The following is an 8,683-nucleotide window of genomic DNA, read 5'->3' on the forward strand; positions in this document are numbered from 1 at the left end:
TTGTGCTATACAATGGCCGGCCCTCCAGCCAGGCATAAAAATTTCCCCTGGTCCTGGCCAAAAGGCCCGGCCCAAGAGGCAGGTGCGAAAAACGTGTGTTGTGGTGAAGTGACCATGGTGCCATAAAATCAAGTGCTTTCACACCGTGACTATACGGCACCCCTGAACTGCCACTTCAGGGGCACATTCACCACTGGCTTTTCGAAAAAGCCCTGACCACCCAGCCCAGACCACAGCAGACCCCACCACAGACAGGAAGGATATGGAGATCAGGAAGCCGGAAAGAGCCCTTTACCATCAGGCTCTGCCGTCGCTCCCATCACTCCTCCTAATTACATTCGGGAAGTACTTGCCACTCCCTCCCCCCCTTGCAAGGCAGGAGTAAGCGTTCTCTCCCAAATAACTGTCTGGAGCTAGATCCGCCCCAATCCAGGCCAGAAGGCCAGGGTCCCGACCCTCTGGTTCAGACCCCGTGGTTCTCCATCCCCATCAGAAGGCTTCCCTTTCGGCTACAAACCGCTCCAGGTCACCTTCACTCCAGCAGGTTTTGCATAGCAACCGCAATCCCATCTCTATTTCGCCATAGATCAGGGACGGAAGCAAGCGCCACCTCCTGGAAACTGATAAGAATAGATACTACACTTGATCTTCGCCAAAAGGCCGAGTAGCAATTAGCAATAATCACGCCTCAGTTGAACCTCATTGGCTATGATACTGCCACTTGTAAACACCAAATCTCAAAAAGAGGCTTGGTCCTTAAGTGGTTAACCATGCTCCTTTAAGCCACCTCAAGGTGTCCCTCATTCTCAAGTTCCAAGTTTGGGAGGAATGCACCTTCATCATTCTTCTGTCACCTTACACCCCCTGGCCACCTCCTACCCACACTGGCAGAAGAAAGTGGGGGTAGGGATCTGCTAAGCAAACCCTAGAAAGTCCTGGTTGGACAGTGCAACTGGTAAATAGGTAGCACTGTCCCCAGTGATCTGACAGCAATCTCTGGGGATCAACAGTATGAATGGCTTTGAATACTTTCAGACCTATTCATTACATATGAATGGGTTTGAAGGTAAACCCATTCATATGAATGTAGAAAGCTGAAGTAAGCACAATGGTGATTTACCACTGTACTCACTTCACAAATCAGAACTGTGGATGGGTTTGCTAACAAACACAAATCCATTCATAAAAGTAAAAAAAAAAAAGAAACTAGAAAAACAGAAACATAAATGAATTTTTATGACCTTTGGGCTGTTCACACATGTCTGGCTGTAGTTTGCAGTCTGGAGTCCAGTGTGGTTTTGTTCAACGGTTCAGGTGTGAAATTTTACTTGAATTGGCACCTGAACCAGACCCAAAATCGCACAAGACTGCAGCTGCCTTAGACATGTGTAAACCAGCTCCATTAGAAGCCGGTCCGGTTCACATGTCATGCGAATCAGATGTGGTAAAAACCCATCAAATTCATCAGTGATGGCCCGTCCATTAGGGGTGCACAGGCGCTGCCCCCCCATCCATGCATCTGGCCCCCTGATCTACATACAGGGCCATGGATTCCAATAGGGGGTGTGTGTGTTTTGTTGAAGCATGCGATTGGAGCCAGAGGCTTCAAAAAATGGTGGGCTCGGGGCGCAGAGCACTGCGCTCTGAGCTCCCCTGTTGTGTGACAATAGTGAATGAATATTCGCTATTATCACACTGATTCTCCTCTCGGCCAATGAGGTCAGGAAGCAGGTCGTGAGACCCGTTTCCCGATTGGCCGAAAGGAGAAGCCATCCTATTGGCCTATGAGGAGGAGACGTACGACCGAGGAGACGCATACCGGGACGCGAAGGAGTTGCATCTTGGGGCGCGAAGGAGCCGCATCTCGGGACACGAAGGAGCCGCATCTTGTGACATGAAGGAGCCGCATCTTGGGAAACGAAGGAGCCGCATCTCGGGACACGAAGGAGCCGCATCTCGGGACAGGAAGGAGATGCATCTTGTGACACGAAGGAGCCGCATCTTGGGAAACGAAGGAGCCGCATCTCGGGACACGAAGGAGCCGCATCTCGGGACACGAAGGAGATGCATCTTGTGACACGAAGGAGCCGCATCTCGGGACACGAAGGAGCCGCATCTCGGGACACGAAGGAGCCGAATCTCTGGAAACGAAGGAGCCGCATCTCGGGACACGAAGGAGTCGCATCTCGGGACACGAAGGAGCCGAATCTCTGGAAACGAAGGAGCCGCATCTCGGGACACGAAGGAGCCGCATCTCGGGACACGAAGGAGATGCATCTCGTGACACGAAGGAGCCGCATCTCGGGACACGAAGGAGATGCATCTCATGACACGAAGGAGCCGCATCTCGGGACACGAAGGAGATGCATCTCATGACACGAAGGAGCCGCATCTCGGGACATGAAGGAGATGCATCTCGTGACACGAAGGAGCCGAATCTCTGGAAACGAAGGAGCCGCATCTCGGGACACGAAGGAGATGCATCTCGTGACACGAAGGAGCCGCATCTCGTGACACGAAGGAGCTGAATCTCGGGACACGAAGGAGCCGCATCTCGGGACACGAAGGAGCCGCATCTTGTGACACGAAGGAGCCGCATCTCGGGACACGAAGGAGCCGCATCTTGTGACACGAAGGAGCCGCATCTTGTGACACGAAGGAGCCGCATCTTGTGACACGAAGGAGCCGCATCTCGGGAAACGAAGGAGCCGCATCTCGGGAAACGAAGGAGCCGCATCTCGGGACACGAAGGAGATGCATCTTGTGACACAAAGGAGCCGCATCTCGGGAAACAAAGGAGCCGCATCTCGGGACACGAAGGAGCCGCATCTCGGGACACGAAGGAGCCGCATCTCGGGACACGAAGGAGCCGCATCTCGGGACACGAAGGAGCCGCATCTCGGGACACGAAGGAGATGCATCTTGTGACACGAAGGAGCCGCATCTCGTGACACGAAGGAGCCGAATCTCTGGAAACGAAGGAGCTGCATCTCGGGACACGAAGGAGTCGCATCTCGGGACACGAGGGAGCCGAATCTCTGGAAACGAAGGAGCCGCATCTCAGGACACGAAGGAGCCATATCTCGGGACACGAAGGAGATGCATCTCATGACACGAAGGAGCCGCATCTCGGGACACGAAGGAGATGCATCTCATGACACGAAGGAGCCGCATCTCGGGACATGAAGGAGATGCATCTCGTGACACGAAGGAGCCGAATCTCTGGAAACGAAGGAGCCGCATCTCGGGACACGAAGGAGATGCATCTCGTGACACGAAGGAGCCGCATCTCGTGACACGAAGGAGCCGAATCTCTGGAAACGAAGGAGCCGCATCTCGGGACACGAAGGAGCCGCATCTCGGGACACGAAAGGAGATGCATCTCGTGACACGAAGGAGCCGCATCTCGGGACACGAAGGAGCCGTATCTCGGGACATGAAGGAGCCGCATCTCGGGACACGAAGGAGCCGCATCTCGGGACACGAAGGAGATGCATCTTGTGACACGAAGGAGCCGCATCTCGGGAAACGAAGGAGCCGCATCTCGGGACACGAAGGAGCCGCATCTCGGGACACGAAGGAGATGCATCTCATGACACGAAGGAGCCGCATCTCGGGACACAAAGGAGATGCATCTCATGACCCGAAGGAGCCGCATCTCGGGACATGAAGGAGATGCATCTCGTGACACGAAGGAGCCGAATCTCTGGAAACGAATGAGCCGCATCTCGGGACACGAAGGAGATGCATCTCGTGACACGAAGGAGCCGCATCTCGTGACACGAAGGAGCCGAATCTCTGGAAACGAAGGAGCCGCATCTCGGGACACGAAGGAGATGCATCTCGTGACACGAAGGAGCCGCATCTCGTGACACGAAGGAGCCGAATCTCTGGAAACGAAGGAGCCGCATCTCGGGACACGAAGGAGCCGCATCTCGGCACACGAAGGAGATGCATCTCGTGACACGAAGGAGCCGCATCTCGGGACACGAAGGAGCCGCATCTCGGGACATGAAGGAGCCGCATCTCGGGACACGAAGGAGCCGCATCTCGGGACACGAAGGAGATGCATCTTGTGACACGAAGGAGCCGCATCTCGGGAAACGAAGGAGCCGCATCTCGGGACACGAAGGAGCCGCATCTCGGGACACGAAGGAGATGCATCTTGTGACACGAAGGAGCCGCACCTCGGGACACGAAGGAGATGCATCTTGTGACACGAAGGAGCCGCATCTCGTGACATGAAGGAGCCGAATCTCTGGAAACAAAGGAGCCGCATCTCGGGACATGAAGGAGTCGCATCTCGGGACACGAGGGAGCCGAATCTCTGGAAACGAAGGAGCCGCATCTCGGGACACGAAGGAGCCGCATCTCGGGACACGAAGGAGATGCATCTCGTGACACGAAGGAGCTGCATCTCGGGACACGAAGGAGATGCATCTCATGACACGAAGGAGCCGCATCTCGGGACACGAAGGAGATGCATCTCATGACACGAAGGAGCCGCATCTCGGGACATGAAGGAGATGCATCTTGTGACACGAAGGAGCCGAATCTCTGGAAACGAAGGAGCCGCATCTCGGGACACGAAGGAGATGCATCTCGTGACACGAAGGAGCCGCATCTCGTGACACGAAGGAGCCGAATCTCTGGAAACGAAGGAGCCGCATCTTGGGACACGAAGGAGCCGCATCTCGGGACACGAAGGAGATGCATCTCGTGACACGAAGGAGCCGCATCTCGGGACACGAAGGAGCTGCATCTCGGGGCATGAAGGAGCCGCATCTCGGGACACGAAGGAGCCGCATCTCGGGACATGAAGGAGCCGCATCTGGGGAAATGAAGGAGCCGCATCTCGGGACACGAAGGAGATGTATCTCGGGACACGAAGGAGATGCATCTCGGGACACGAAGGAGCCGCATCTCGGGACACGAAGGAGCCGCATCTCGGGACACGAAGGAGCCGCATCTCGGGACACGAAGGAGCCGCATCTCGGGAAACGAAGGAGCCGCATCTCGGGACACGAAGGAGATGCATCTCGGGACACGAAGGAGCCGCATCTCGGGACACGAAGGAGCCGCATCTCGGGACACGAAGGAGCCGCATCTCGGGACACGAAGGAGCCGCATCTCGGGACACGAAGGAGCCGCATCCCGGGACACGAAGGAGATGCATCCCGGGACACGAAGGAGATGCATCCCGGGACACGAAGGAGATGCATCCCGGGACACGAAGGAGATGCATCCCGGGACACGAAGGAGATGCATCTCGGGACACGAAGGAGATGCATGCCGGGACACGGAGAGACTAAGGGGGGAAGCCGCCGCCACCGCCTGTCAGATGGAGCACCAGCCGCCACTGCAATTCATATATATGTGAACTGAGCCTCAAGGGACATTCACACCAGTGGCTGCATTGGAAATTACAGTGCATCACAATGTTTACTTTTTTTTTAACAAACTTTATTGAAATATCAAACTGTGACATTTCATTAAGTTTTATTGGCTGCAGCATGATGGGAGGCAGTATATTGCCTTGCAGTTCCCTTCACTGAAATAAAGTAGTGCATGCAGTGCTTTTTATCGTGCACACCACTGCAGCACGTATGTCAATTGTCCAAATAGGAAAAAAGGCATTTTCCTTGTCTTGTTGTGACACTGCCACCCAACACAGTCCTACCGCACCTGGTGTGAATCTACCCTAACAAATTGTTGTTAATTTTATTATTTAAAAAAGTCCCAATAGCAACCTTTAAAATTTAAAGAGCTTTGCAGTTATCTTTGTCCTGGGCGCTGGATGACCCTTGTCATGACCCTCTGCTGACTCCACCATCTTTGGGGGGGGCAAACTGAGTCTTTGTCCCGGGTGAATGTCTAGCTTCGCCACTAACTGGATGTTAGGATGCCGGTAGCTGGAAGTTTGAAATGGTGCACTATAAAAACCTGTGGCTTTGTGTAACTAAAAGGCAGGCTTCAGCCAAGGCACTCCTGAAGAAACCTCAAGGCAACCCCAGTTGAGAAAGGCTGGTATAGAGGATCAAATCGACAGTCTCTAGTCATATAATATGTTTGACTATTATGTCCATTTCCTCTCTTTCCCATCTATAAAGAGACAACAGTGTACAACAGTTGTGTCAGTCTCCACTTCATACTCAGCACTGCAAATAAATGTTCACTCTTGTCAGGTATTAGCAATAAAAATGCATGTAAAAGTTGTCAATTATCTGCTCACCACTCCCATGGGTACATCATAGCTTCAGCTAAATAATCCATTATTGTTAACACATCCGGTACTTAATACTGTGTGATGTTGTCTGTAAACCGAGAATCTTCCAAAGCGTCTTCTCTAATATGATGTATGCTGCAAGTAGCGATGCCTGGAATCAGTGGCGGCTGGTGCTCCAGCCAGGGAGGGGGGCCGCAAACAAACCACCCAAACCAATCAAGGGAGCAACGGTTTTGTTGTGGTTTATCTCGACGATATTCTCATTAATATTCAAAATCCCTAGAGAGCCACCACACAGACGTCTCCCATGTGCTACAGAGGCTGAGAGATAATAACCTGTATTGCAAGTTGGAAAAGTACGAGTTCCATCGTAACAAGTTAAATTTCTGGGTTATGTAATTTCCATTTCTGCTGGTTTTTCGATGGACCCAGAGAAATTATGCAGTTCTACAGTGGCCCCGACCCATAGGTCTACGTCTGCTTTTGCTACTGAACCCTGGCTATGTTTTGACTACGTTTACTTATCTGTACCATTTTATTAAAAGGTGCGATTTTTATGTCTCCATCTGATTCATGGTTCCTGATACCCAGGCTCTAATCACGTGCTTATAAAAAAAAAAAAACTGTATTCGAATCCGGCGCCCCGCATGCAGATTAGAAGCCTGGATGCATAGATAGGGGAGGCGGCACCCCTGTGCCTCGTATGTCTGGAGTCCTCTCTCGGGCATAGGGTTCCTGATACCAGCATTTCCGACATTGCTGTTATACTGACAGACAGTGGACCATGAGGGGGGGGCGTGAACACCTCCGCCTATGTGTTTCGCCCCTCCCACTGACCAGAGCTTTGTCTGGGCATGTAAATACATGTAATACATGACATTGTGTAGCTCGGTGCTGTTGAGTCACATTCAGGACACGTCTCTTCCCACTATATCATGAGAGAAGAATTGTCTGGAGGCCGTTCCTGTAACCAATAGAAAGAAAGAACTGCGGGAAGGTCGTTCCTAGAACCAATAGGAGGCGGAGCTGTGTGACAAGTCATTTGAATACAATACCCACAATGCAGCAGTAACTCAAACAGCCTGTCTTACATATAGATAATTATAGATGATTGGTGTAAGAAATGTGTACACATGTTATTTGTAATATAGAATGTTTATAGGACAAGTAAAAATATAGAATAGATTAAAAAAAAAAAAATAAAGAGTTTCGGTGTGACTCCCCCTGAGCTCAGTGCGATGTTCCTGTGGGAGGGTGCTCGCTGTTGCCATCTATTGGTAGCTTTGCGCAGTGGCAGTATTGTAGCCAATGAGGTTAACCCGAGGCGCAATTATTGCTAATTGAAAACTTTTCCCAATACCCTGCCGTGACGGCTTGCAATATAGCCGGCACTGGCAATTTTTGACAGTCTCTGTGGAGACTGAACCATCTGGTATAAGAATAGAATTAAGAGATTTTCTCTGGTCCAGATTATATTTCTTATAAAGCATTTTCTTTGTGTTCTTATTTTGTAATATAAGGAACAAAACAGTATATGTTTAGTATAGGAGGTGCTTTAACCACTTGCTGACCAGGCCTTTTCTGTAACTTTTTGTGTAAAAATTGAAATTAGTATTTTTTGCTAGAAAATTATTTAGAACCTTCAAACATTATATATATATTTTTAGAAGAGGCCCCAGAGAATAAAATGTTGATCATTGCAATATTTTATGTCACACAGTATTTGAGCAGCAGTCTTTCATATGCAATTTTTTTGAAAAAAATACACTTTAATGAATAAAAAAACACAATATTTACCCAATTTTTTGTACAATGTGAATGATGATGTTATGCCGAGTAAATGGATACCTAATATGTCATGCTTTAAAATTGTGTACGCTCATGGAATGGCAACAAACTGCGGTATTTACTGTAGAGTTACAGAGGAGGACTAGTGCTAGAAATATTGCTCTCACTCTAACAATCGTGGCGATATTTCACGTGCGGTTTGAACACCGTTTACATATGTTTGTGCAACTTATGTATGCGCTCACTTCTGCACGCGAGAACGCGGGACTGGATGCTTTCATTTTTTTTTTCGCATTTATTTTACATTTTATTTTTACACTGTCCCTTTATTTATTTTTTATCACTTTTATTCCTATTACAAAGTCCTCTTTATGGAGTGATCTGGGGTCAAAAATCTCTCATTTACCTTTAAAATAAAAAGATCAAAAATATTTTTTTTTCTTTTAACTTTTGCTTTAAAAAAAATAAAATGATTTACTATGGTCCGGGAACCAGAAGTGAGGTCAGACATCGCTCCAGTTTTCCAAGAGCATAGAGATGAGTGGTGGCTATCTTGGCCTCACTCTTCTCCATACCCAGCTACTGCCAGCATTGGATTGTTCTCTGTCTTTACCAAGGGGTCAGGTAAGCCCAGGAACGACCAAGGCACTGTTCCCGCCGCTTCCAAAA

At 50.0% G+C, this 8,683-nt stretch overlaps 1 non-coding gene across 1 annotated transcript; it reads left to right on the top strand.

Annotated features, from left to right (window-relative positions):
* The first annotated feature begins 7,505 nt into the window (after nucleotides 1-7,505).
* Nucleotides 7,506-7,646, top strand: LOC141124485 (U4 spliceosomal RNA). The gene has a single exon (XR_012240891.1). It is a non-coding gene; the product is annotated as a U4 spliceosomal RNA (small nuclear RNA).
* The last annotated feature ends 1,037 nt before the right edge of the window (nucleotides 7,647-8,683 follow it).

The sequence above is a fragment of the Aquarana catesbeiana genome, linkage group LG01 (assembly GCF_042186555.1).
Source record: "Aquarana catesbeiana isolate 2022-GZ linkage group LG01, ASM4218655v1, whole genome shotgun sequence".
In the NCBI taxonomy this organism is placed as follows: domain Eukaryota; kingdom Metazoa; phylum Chordata; class Amphibia; order Anura; family Ranidae; genus Aquarana; species Aquarana catesbeiana.